The sequence below is a fragment of the Hippocampus comes genome, unplaced genomic scaffold, assembly GCF_001891065.2.
Source record: "Hippocampus comes isolate QL1 unplaced genomic scaffold, H_comes_QL1_v1.1 scaffold9, whole genome shotgun sequence".
NCBI classification, from domain to species: Eukaryota; Metazoa; Chordata; class Actinopteri; order Syngnathiformes; family Syngnathidae; genus Hippocampus; species Hippocampus comes.
In genome coordinates this window covers 2,169,782-2,182,584 of record NW_017805275.1, presented here as the reverse complement: position 1 = coordinate 2,182,584, position 12,803 = coordinate 2,169,782, and the positions used below count along the sequence as shown (strand labels likewise).

At 41.9% G+C, this 12,803-nt stretch overlaps 2 protein-coding genes across 5 annotated transcripts in view; one reads left to right on the top strand and one right to left on the bottom strand.

The window, feature by feature from the left end:
* The window catches only part of macrod1 (mono-ADP ribosylhydrolase 1), a 156,678-nt gene that overhangs the window by 102,343 nt on the left and 41,532 nt on the right, over nucleotides 1-12,803 (bottom strand). The gene's annotated exons all lie outside the window — the stretch shown is intronic.
* The window catches only part of flrt1b (fibronectin leucine rich transmembrane protein 1b), a 52,649-nt gene that overhangs the window by 33,630 nt on the left and 6,216 nt on the right, over nucleotides 1-12,803 (top strand). For both annotated transcript variants that reach the window (XM_019869951.1, XM_019869950.1), the window contains exon 2: nucleotides 9,855-10,703. The gene's annotated coding sequence lies outside the window, so the exon portion shown is untranslated. The remainder of the gene's footprint in view (nucleotides 1-9,854; nucleotides 10,704-12,803) is intronic.

Genomic DNA, 12,803 nt, shown 5'->3' with positions numbered 1-12,803 from the left:
GGGGGGGGGGGGGATACTGCATTGCCTTGAGATCTCTGCTGATTATCCTTGCTCAGCCGCTCCCCTCATCTCTCGCCTTCTCTGGCCGCCTCACGCTAAATGGAAGCTGTGTGTCTCTGCGTTAGAAAGCCAGTCACATCCCTCACACTCTTCTTTTTTAGCCCCCTTAAGAATCTCTCGCTCTCTCTCACCTCTACCTTCCTGGTCGCTCCTTGTCATTCTTTCACTCGGTGGCGCCCCGCCTCCAGGCCAAACATGCACCCAACCTTCATTCTGTCCATGCCGACACCCACGACTGACTCCGCCAGGCCCTCTGAGGCTGACAATACTTTAACTGTGTGTGTGTGTGTGTGTGTGTGTGTGCGTGTGTGTGTGTGTGTGTGCGTGCGTTTGCCTGTCTATCTGTGTCTTCAAGCATGGATGAAATATGAGCTGCTAAATATGAATGCTGGGTTGTGTTCCTATGCCATGGAGTCACATCGCCCATGCATGGAGGAGCGGCGCGTGCGCGCTCTCGCACGCAGACGCACATGCATTGGCAATGAAAGAGAAGTAGCTGCAGGTCAGAGCTTCCATGGATGTTGTTGTGCATCGCATTTGCGAGGCACTTGTCTGTACCCCCTGCCACACGCACACACGTGGAGGCAGGCCCCGGATTCAGGCTTCAGTGACTTTAAACCTCGCACAGGCTGACAGTAATTTCTGTCTCCAAATTACATTCCAATGGCATCATAAATCTGCTGCCTCCTCCTCCGCCTCTTTTCCTTCTCACGCCCCCCCATCTTGCAGCCCCTGCCTCTCTATCTCGCCTCTTCCCAGGCTCTTCTTTCTGTCGTCCTCACCACCCCCCCACCCCCCATTCCCCATTTCACTCCAGCCAGACTTCATCTTTTCTGCATGCACCTTTGCAACCCCACCTCCTTTCCCCGCCCTCCGTTTCACCATCTCACACCCTCCCTCTCTTCCTTCCCAATCACTTGTTTTCTCATTCAGCCCCCTCTACACTCCTTCTTTCTGCCGCCTGCTCCATAAATGAGAAACAGGGAGGCATAGATGGGAATGTTACGTGTGCGGGTTAGTTAAACAGTCACACACACATACATGCGTATAAATCCAGAGACACCAATACACAAAGTAATAGTCAGGGGTAGGAATCACCAAGTTACTGTATGAATAAAAAATATGTAAATTGATTCATCATGAGGAAATTAATTCATTGTTTGTTATTTTTCTAGGGCGCGCTAATTGCCTAGGTGTGAGGACTTGTACGTTTTTTTTCTATGTTCATTTTAGACAACTGGAAAAGAGTGTTCTTCCGCATAGATACTTGTTTAAAGCAGTTTATTCTGAAGCAGTACAGTGTGCTAGTGGTTAGCACGCCTGCCTCAAAGTTCTGAGGTTTCAGGTTGGAATCTTGGCTTTGTCCTTTCTGGGTGGAGTTTGTATGTTCTTCCCAAGCGGGTATTCCAGCTTTCTCCCACTTTCATAAAAGACACATGCACTGGACAATTGAAGGAAAAAAATGACAGGTGGCAACTCTTTGCTGCACACCAAGCAATTGAGCGCTCCCATTGACCCACTGCAACAGAAAAACCTGACCTTAGATGAGGTTTTGAGGCTCCACATACACTATACTGGATGGGCACAAAAAGAGGAAACAGGCGAGAATAAATGTGGATATCCACAAAAAAAAATCCAAAACAAGCACAAACATGAAGCGAAGGTGTGTTTCTGTAATAGGTATTAATTTGTGGAATAATTTGGAAACTGACCTGAAAAACGTGTGAATCGCTTGCTGTGTACAAAAACAGGTTAAAAAGTAAAGATAATAAAAGCAACAACACATAAATCAGATTTAAGTTGGGAAATTGATTAAATGCTGTACTGTAACAGAATATTGATTATGAGTATAGTGATATACAGTATAAATGTGCCTGAGTGTGTGCTTATGTAGTCCCTGTACATAGCGAAAGTTGTAGTAATACATAAGTACAGCACGCAGAAGTGTAATTGCATTTGGATACTTGATTAGGTCTGTATGTAGACTTTTCTTTTCAGATTGAGATATACTAAATGAATGATCTAGTATTATATTAATATCAAACAACTTCTCTAGTCGGACTAGATACGTTTTTTTTTACTTCTTCCTACTTCCCGTGAAGATGTAAATTGTGCTGAATGATGACTATTTGGGTTTTTTTTTAACTTCCCTTAACTTCCTGCCAAATTTCTGTTATCTATTTATATCTTCAATAAACAAACAAACACATATTTTGAGAGGCTGTTCACCCTATTCCTTGACCGTACCAATGCATTTCAGTGACAGGGACTCCCCATTCTTTGCGTTTCCATATGATTCCATTACAAATACACTCTAACCCAGGGGTGCCCATTATGTCAAACATGATCAAGGACTGGTCCCAAGTCGATCCGAGGTGGAGGGGGGAGAAAAAAAAACAAAAACATTTGTGTCTCTGTGCATGTTAGTAATATATTTTTTGTGTTCATGCACACTGCACCCTAACCATTCTATCAGTCTCACTTTCACAAAAAGTATTTTAAAAAGAAAATAAAATAAAGCAGGTCATCTTTAACCTACGGTGACGTGTGACTGCGTCACCGGAAGTTGTTAGTGCTCAGCAGTCTGAGGTTGCAGCTTGTGATCCGAGTTGTTGCGCTATATCTTTTATCATTGTCATTATTCTCATTCGGAGTTTGTTTTGTACAATTCACAGAGGGGACGGGCAAATAATGGGAATCTGGAGGGCCGAGAGAAGCATTTTAAAACGGTACGCGTGAGTTACGATCGTTAACAGGCTGCATATGTGCATCGTGTGCCTCAGCGTCAGGCGATTGCTCAACACGGCATGCGTGTGGACGTGTGTGCGTATGCGCACGTGCGCGGTAAAGCGTCGATCGCGGGAGGTTGGTTGATCGAAAAGTAGATCTTCGGTCAAAAAAGTTTGGGCACCCCTGCTCTAACCTAATGCCTAATATGATAGGAAATATATCCCCCCCCCTCCAAAAAAAAATATGTATGTGTGTGTGTGTGTGTGTGTGTGTGTGTGTGTGTGTGTGTGTGTGTGTGTGTGTGTGTGTATATATATATTTTTTTTCTTTTTTTTTTTAATTTATTTTTTAATACATTAATTTTTTGAAGGTGGGGTAGGGGGTCAACTCACTGTAGTCAAGGGGTAGATTACAATCTGGAGAATTCCTATTTCCAGGTCAGTGTTGTGTTAAAGACATAAACGTTGACCGTAGTTGTGCCATAGAAGCAGTCTGTGTGCGTCTGGGCCTTCAATGACATCATGTTGTTGGGCCTTCAGTCCGACTCGTCCTGAGTGAATTCATTTCGATTTGCCTCACTGGCTTCAAGACACTATTGTTCAACAATCAACTATACATAATTGTCATAATTTGAAATGATTCAAATAATCAGTTCCTACGCCCATCACGAATATCCATGTAGCGAACATGAGAAAATTTCCAGAAAATTTCTTTCACATGAACCATGCCGAATTGCAGAATTGGAATAAGTTGATTAAAAATATACTTACCCAGTGCAATGAAAAGCGCATATATCCAATTAACCTCTTTTTACAGGGGCGACATTCACTACTAAGTATTTTATAATACATAGCTTTTAATGAAAGTACAAGTGCACATTTATGCAAGACCATAACGTGACGAATGCGTGTGAATTGAAATCAGCATTATGAATATTTTAATGATGAATGTATGCACTTCATTTTCACCCGCGTGTACCGTCGCAATTGAAACAAGTTCAAATACACACACTCTGAATTATAGACACATGCGAGTGAACACAAACTGTTTGCAAGACGAGCATCTGTGCTGCCACAGACTTTGCTAAACTGCAAGCACGCATTTAAATGCGCACACATGTGCGCAGTGAGCACACATGGCCAATTTTAATGAGAGTGTTCATTTTAAGAGATGGCGCCTCCAGGTGAAATAATTGCCAGCATTTGGTCCCGACGGCTGCTTCGATTGCTCTCGAGCCGCTCATCTTTATGGGCCATGCCGGGCCGCGATTGCCCCACCCATCACCCTGACTGCCGTTCTTAACTGCCGCTCGGCTGCGGACGGCCGCCACATGCTGCTAAGATGCGGCCGTTATATGCATAAGCACACATTGTAGACACCGATTTGTGCATTAATACTAAAAACACACAGACGCGTAGCGAGCCAAAGGCCAGGAGAGAACAATAGGCCCGGGCTGACAATGGGGCTCCGAGGAATTCTCCTCCCCGTTTTAATATTCAGCAGAGCGGATGTGGAGAGAGTGTGTGTCAGCGGGGACGCGTGCTCATCAACCTCGCTAACACCGAGGTTAGACAGCCCCATGATTACAAAGTGCTCACAATTCGGTCCCACTATTAATCCCGAGCTCCTACTCCCCTCACTTCCTGTCTCCTCACTCCCTACAGAGCGAGCACACTGCCAAGTATCACAGCTGTCACTTTTCTTTGCTCTCTATTTTTCTCCACAGCCTGATGGAGCAAAGCTTTGATGGAAATTGAGTTCTGATTCAGTTAATTTCTCCGACACTGTCTATGAATTTGTTTCAAAACGGCGCTAATGCAAATAGAAGGTCATCTTGAGGAGATTATAGGAGGAGGCAGATTGGGCTTTGAGTATTTTACTCACACCGGGCTTGTACCTTCTTTGAATGTGTCAACTTTTCTGCAATAATAATAAACCATCAAAAAAAGAAAAGAGGTTCTGAAATTTTGTGACAGAAACAGATGAGTAAATCCCAACATCTTGGTGCCAGCGAACTACACTGAAGGGAGTTAAGGAGCTTCATTTAGAAAGAAGTCGAGCTTTTCCGTCATTTTGTGGCATTTAATTGCAATTATAAAGCCTTTTAAGTGGGCGTGTCTATTACTCAATTACCTATTTTTGCTAATCCTGACTGGACTTTGTCCAAAGTAGATTATATCACATAATTGCAAATGAAGTCAGATCGCCTTGTCCTAAATGATTGTCCCGGATTGTTTAATTGGCGTCTTAGTGAAATGATTAGTTCAGCTCAACAATCTGACTTTTGTTTGAAGCTCTCAAGTTGAATGTTTGCGAATTACGAGGCATCTGTCTCGACGCTTTGTCGTGATCATTTTTTAAAAAGTAGACTGTTACTGCAGACTCACATAGAAATAAGATCCAGGAGGAAAGGGTGCATAAAAGATGTTTGAAATGTTTGGGATGTCACATTTAAAAAAAAACAAACAAAAAAAAAAAACTAGTGCAACTTACAGACTACAAGGCAGAAGTGGCTTGCACAAGATTGCCCACAAAAGATAACGTACACATCGATAGCCAATTCAATACAGTCAACCACCACTAGTTGAACATAGTGTTATGCCCCAAAGGTGGTAAATGGTAGACGCAGCCGCCAGTCGCTTTCAATTGCTTTATTGATCAAACGGTCATAAAATAAAAACGTAATAAGCACATTCATAAACAAGCTGCATGGCCACAACTGGTACTCAGGGAATCATTGCGCAGACTGGCTAACGGTTAGCCAGTTAACAGCCAGCTGCAACATTCACTCACCAGGCCAAACTATGCCCTGTCAGGCCACATACATTCACAGTCATGGATGCTCCAATGTAGAACGTGAGGATAGTGACCGCGTGTGGACTTATACCTCCACCTCACGTGCATATTTTGCATTGATCTTTTGTTTTCAAAATAGTTCTTGATCTGATTACTCAAATAATTGATGGCATAATTTCTAATCGATTCTTAAAAATATGTATCGGCCCCAGCCCTACTGTCAATGTTGTTCTTAGGTGAGAATTTTAGCTTTACATGTATTCAGTATTGTGCTAGGCAAGGAAAGAGGGGAAGCAATGGATGGGAGAAAGCACGATGAATGTCACATAGTGCAAGTAGGTTACATGGACTGTCACACACAAGCAGAGTGATTTGTGTCCCCCTCAGCAATGAGATGCTCTCTTTTATACAGGACAAAACAAGTTAAACAAAGGACTGGTGGGCGGGGGTGACCTGTGATGAGTGATCAGTGTGAGAGGATATTGCCAGCAACACTTGTGAAAAATAGCACAATGGCAATTTTAAATGTTCCTCCTATTGCTCATTAAAAGCCAAGTGAATCAATGCTACAATGCATCTTTATTATTCCTTCAAGCCCATCATTGTTTGCAGCATTTTAATATCAGGACAACTGACAAAAGCTATCTTCCTGTAATACGTCAAATGATTTCGGTCCAATCGAGAGACATTCGGGCTTTTTTTTTTTGGTCATGAGGTGAATACAACTATCTGCCTTTCATTCGGAGTATGTTATTAGTTCTTTTTTTTTCATTTCTTCGAAAAAGAACTTGATTTCACCTTTTCCCCTCTACCACATGAGGAAAAAGATTTATAGACGAGCGTTGTCTGATAATATGCAAGATAGCTTCTCCAAAAGCCTGGAGTTACCACTTGCAGCGTGATGTGACACCAAAGTGTCAGAGATTTTTCCAGGGTTCTTGCAACTTTTAGTTACAAGTTGTTTTCACTTCTACCAAGATTCTTAGCTTTTACCTCCCAAACCCCTTGTCTGATTCACGCTGCCTAAAGCGGTGCATATTATCCGGGCCAAAATTGACTCTTCGTTGCTGTTCACGCATGGCAAATGAAGGTCATTAGAACCCCACAGTGATCATTTATACAGTGGATTATCGAAGGTCATTCGAGAACAGTGGTCAACCTTCAATCGGTATGGATTTTGAGACAATTTTCTTAGTAAATAAAGCAAAAAAAAGAAATAAAAAATCTACTGTCACGATTAGAAATAATTTAACTGTGCAGGTCATTTTACAGTGAGTATAGTATCATATCATATTGTAGTCTGGGCTCTTGTGGAGAGTTAACATGTTCTCCTCACTTCCTCCCACATTCCGAAAACATGTTTCTTAGGTTACTTCCAGACTCTAAACTGTCCACAGGTGTGATTTTTTTAATAAATAGTAACAGGAAGGCGACAATGTACAAGCACCTCACACATTTCAGTACATCCACAACATAAGTGTAAATGGAGCAAACCACAAGTAATAATGAAAAACTCGTGTGTGTGAATATGAGGCTCGAGTCTCGTGTCTTAACTCACTTCTTAGGATGTGAAGTAGATGCTAGGCATGGGCCTGTATCAGAGTCTGACGGTATGACGACTGCGACCAAAAATTTTGCCGTTTCATGGCATTGCTGTTTTGCAATTACAGCTCTAAATTGTATTATTATGAAATGTTTGCATAAACACAATAAAAACTACTTTCTCCCAAAATGAGCAGCTAATAATCTGCTCTTTTCCACGTCCAGAAAGAGCTGATGTTAGCCACCCTAGTGAGCTTTCTATCTGCCTCGGTTTCAAGTCTTGTGTATTTATTTTACCAACTGTAGTCACACCAACTCCCATGGCTGGATGAAACCGTTCCTTTCAAAACAACGTTACGAACCATTTTGATAATTGATTAATCTGACGCTTTTTTTTTTTTGGGGGGGGGGGCGTTGAATAATCAATGAACCTGAAAAACAGGTAATTACACACAAACAAATGATGATTAGTTACAGATTTGGCTCCTGATGTCAGAAAATAAGCAAACATGGTGAGTTTTTTGGCTGAATCACAATGATACTGTAATCTGTCTGCTTTCACGGAGAATGACAGAAATCAGATATTTACTGTTGAACGGCTGAAATTCAAAGATTTGGACAAATTAAAGTTAAACGGGGACTAAGAATGATTAATCAAGCTAAATCGTTGTCGATTAATATGAGTGATGGGCGGCGCTCTCGTAGATTCTGATGTGATATATTTTAGTGCGAGTGTCAGTGCTACCATGCTTGCCTCTCTTCTAAGCAAGTTTCACATACCCTTTCTCTTTGATACCGTGGTACCCCCCAAAAAATATATCCCCAAAAAGCTGACTTTTTCGACAAAGGGAAAAGTCGTCACACTCACTGACTGTCCGCACCAGTAGCGTCAAATTCCGAACCGTACAACCTTTGCTATTTACGCTTTTTGAGATTCACCTAAAGTACATCAGGAGATTGAGTTTTTTTCAAGTAGTGATTTGGAAGATTGATGGATGGAGAACTTGGATGGATTTGTCAGTGTTTAATGCAGAAGAGGTGGAAAGCACAAAGCCCCATCTGTGATTATTGACATCATTTCACTACTCCCAAAGCCAGTCATCAAGCGGATATGCTTTGCAGACAGCACTTGTTTTGCATTCCGTTTCATGTCGAGAGGTTTTCATGACACGCGTTCACTGTGCTCTGTGCATACAGAACAAATCTGTTTACAGTGCCACAAATGAGTTCTCACCCCTGGTTTATTTGATAAAAAGGACAATTTACCACGTCACACACAACTCTAACTACTTCTGTAAACAGTGCAGTCATTTTACCACATTCCTTTCCATTTGAGGCAGCAACCAGAGTTGGGTTCAAGGATGAAAACATTTCCAGACATACGCGTGCTGACCAAGTTCCTCTGAGCACGTGTGTCCTTTGAAAATGAAAACGAGAACAGCTTTATTTGTCTCGATTTATGTTTAAGCAAACGGCACGATAATGTCCCAGTTGGTTATGTAGTCTACTTATTCCGGGATGGAGTGAACAGGCGAGCGAGCGCAGCGGAGCAGTTAATGGCCTTGATGAGTTTGTCTCTGTACACTCTGTATTCCTGATGAAGACTTTGTCTTGGTGAAGCCAGTGTTCATCTGGGAGCTTGACTCCGCACTCAAGGTACAAACACTGAGCGAGTGGTGCTTAATGAAACCTCCGATGCTTTGTTTAAATTTAATAAATAAATAAATAAGGTGTGCAGAGCTATAAAACATGGTTTCCTTAATGGGGTGCTTGCACACACTGGGAATTATGTACCGCATAGATAAAGAAAGGCTTGACCTTCAGGAAGTATTTTCACAATGGACTTTATTTCGACTATAATCAGTAGAGGATAATTCTTGGTCCCGTGATTTTTCGGTATGGTTCATTGTTTTAAGAATGAAACTTGCTGGCATTGGGACACTGAAACGAAAGCTTCTGTTTTCCCTTTGGTCCTCATTTAATGTGGCATCTCCAGTAATGTCTTGAGTGATGGTATTTTCCATAACTGACAAGAAAAGTAAATTCAGTCCCATTAGCGTTAAATCGTGTTGGTTTTAAACCAGTTGAATACTGCATTACTGCTTTGGCATTGTGAAAGGATGATGTTCGGCATTTGGAACCTAATTTGTGCAGGATGCACTGCACTATTAGCAGCAAGTGACTGGGAGTGCAAGCAGGCATCCTATCATTTAATGAGTGTCATGAGCCAGAAATATTGAGAGCTCCTGTGTCCAACAGTTTTAGTTTGATCTTCCCCTAAACTGCAGTTAATGAACTGGCCCAGAACCAATGCAAAAGGCTGACATTTATGCATCCTCATCACGCAGCCCCGTCTCACTAATTAAATTTGATTCACTCAGACGTTCTCTTGGTTGGTCTCTTCTCAGGCTGAACTGCAAACAAGACTTCAGATAATATTTTCACTTCTTGTTTGTAGTGTTTTTTATGCAGATATCATATAAATATATATGCATATATATATATATATAGAGAGAGAGAGAGAGAGAGAGAGAGAGAGATACACACACAGAACAGAATGATTGAGATTAAGTGCTGCGATTCATAACACTGAATCACTAATTCCCTGACTGATTCCGATCATTGACTACATTAATTAAGGGTACGTTTGGAACTAGATCTACAACATACTGTACAATCATTTCAAACAAGAAGTGTAAATAGTGTGCTCTTCTTTGTCCTTCCAGGCAACATAACAAGCTGCTGGAGCAAGCATCAGTGAAGTGCACCTTCAGCATACCAGGAAGAACAGTTCTACAGACCTGTGGGAGACTTTTTCACCCTGGACAGGCCCTCAATGCCCTGAACAGAGTGGACTAGTTTTAACAGCAAGGCAGAAACTGAGGGAAACGTGTTCAAAACAACATTCTGTGAAAGGCATCACTGGGAAAAAAATAATCTGTAGAAGACTGAACTTTCTATTGAAATTCCTTCAAGTGGATTTTTGGGACATTTATACATTTATAGTAAAACTAGAGGACACCTTGAAAAGGCTCTTTGGTCCAATACTCTTTTTTTTTTTTTGCATGACCTGCTGCTCACGTGAGCATCCTGGAATGTCTTTGATTTCAGAAAAGGACCTTAGAGCCTAAAACCTGATTTGGGACTGTCTGGCCAAACTGTCGCCTTTTGGTGTTGGAGGAGTGTTTTTCTGAATTAGGCCTGTGGATGCTTGGTGAGGATGACTTGAGTTGGCAGGCCTAGCATCCCACTTATTCACAGATAGAGCGAGAGAGCCCGGCAGTATGAAAACACAGTTCACGAATGTGGTGGCCCGAAGCCATGCTGGTGTTGCTACTGAAGCCCTGTAGTAAAGACTATCATTATCCCTATCATCATTTGTCCAAGCTGAGGAAGATACCACGGCCTCAAGAAACTAGACTACATATCTGAACGGCTGGAGGAAGACAAAGTGCCGATACCCACTGCGACGACATCCTCAGTCGCTCAAACAAAACCAACTAAAATTCCTTTCAAACAGTTCCTCACAGAGAAATACACAACTGCGGCAGAAGTTAAAGACACGGACTGAACAGGTTAGCAAGCCCTATGAAATCATACCGAAGGTCGATAACGCCACTTACACACGCTTTTAGTCATCCTCTCATGCACACACACTATAAAGGGATATTGATACGGAGTAAAGTCCATGTCATCTTCCCAAAAAAAGCCTAGTGAAACACTTGTCAGTCAGGTTCTTCGGATAAATTAGGAAAATGAAAGTGAACAAGAGATTAGATCTGGGCCAAATAAATGAGCTGGACTTGATTGATCAAAACTGAGTATGTGCGATTCAACAGTTGAAGGGGGAAATGTGAGAAGATATGCAGGAGGTAAGCTGGGCTGCCACGGGCTAGTGAAAACAGATATGAGGTGGGGGAAAAAGCGTAAATATTGCAACACAATTCTGAGGCTCATTATGAAGATGTGTTACCAAAATAAAAAGAAAAAAGTGAAGCTCAAAAAGGAGAACTGTTATCGTGTTGAATTAAAGCATATGCCTATTAATATTCGTAGACCGTTCCCAATATGTTTTCCTCCTTTCAGAGTCCCTTTTGTGCCCATATGTTCCTTTTAAATTCTGGCAACGCTTGGAATGCTGAAATGGAAACTGAAAATTCCATTCAGAGAAAAACCAAAGAAAGAAAACAAACACTGGGTCCAGACCAAATTACATGGCATACAGTCTGTTTCTTAACCACTGCGTACAAGCCTGTGGCGGACCATCAGTGGGTATTTAGTGACCTAATCCTCCTCTGACACGAACATATCATGTTACAAAATAATGTACAAAAAAAATGTTATATGACTATGGTCATGTCCATACTGCAGAGCGTCACTCCCAATTCAGATTTTTGTGAAATCGTCTCATTTTATGTACTCATTCACATTAGAAAAACAAATGGTATTTAGATTGTGAACGGAAGGCATCCGTGATGTGATGCGAATGCACACAAAGCACGTCAAGTGACTCGCGGCACAGTGTTTATGGAAGTAAATATGGTTCCACATGTAGAGGGTCGTCTCAGATCGACAGAGGAGCAAGTTGGGAGGAGGTAGAAATATTTCGGGGAAATGAGACGATGCTTTTTGATCTCTTCATTTCATGGAGACATCTACTAAAGTTAACATCACGTCATTTCCGGGTGTAACAGATGAACCGTCTGCATGGCTGAATTACTACTATCACCGCAAAGGTCAACTTTACACTTTATGTTTCAAGTGGGATTAAATTAAAGTAAAATATAAAGTCAACACTGTTACTAAAACCAACTTTACAGATTCACAGACAATTGTCAGCATTGTCCCAGACAAGTAGTCTTCCCCTCCTACGTGGCGCCCATATTGGGCGCAATAAATCAGATAAACCAGACTTCTCAGTCCGCGCCTGTGGCCACCCCAATGCATCTATCTGACCAGTGTGGTGTTTTGTCACCCTAGCCACCCTTCTGAAAATTTCTGGCTATGCCCCTATACATCAACTACTCACAATCACTCATACTAATTATGAGTTCCTTTCTCGCAATTCTTTCCAGCCATCCCCCCTCTCCTCATGTGACTGACAGAGCTGCTCTCCATCTGCCTCCTTTCCGCATTTCCATCCGTCCCTTCTCATCCACCACAAACCCCCAACCCACCCCTCTGTCTGTTCTATTGTTGCCTTGTCTCGTTCACTTTGCATGGATTTTGACTGCAGCTAAGGGGCAAGTTTGCATCTAGCAAGTTAGAGTTTGTATACTAGCCCATGCATGCAGGCGCATTTGCACAGAAAGGAAAGGGGGGGAAAAAATACTTGCCCGAAGAAGATTTGTTTATCAAATGTGCTGTCAAATCATATAAAAAACATATACAGCCTGAGGAAAAGAAAATGAAAGGACTCAAAAGAGGCGAGGCCACTCTGTAATCAACACAACTTTTACCACTGTATGTTCTTCATGTTCTATAAATAGTTCACTCACAGCGAGTGGAATTGAGAGCAGATAATTATTTGGGGTTTTTTTTTCCCTGTTATGTATAGTAGTGCTCACTTGCACACATCATAATACAATAATATAGGACCGCAGTCATGTTGCATTACATTTCAGGATATTTCAGGCCAGAATAATTCACCGACATTTCACAAACAATAGAGAAAC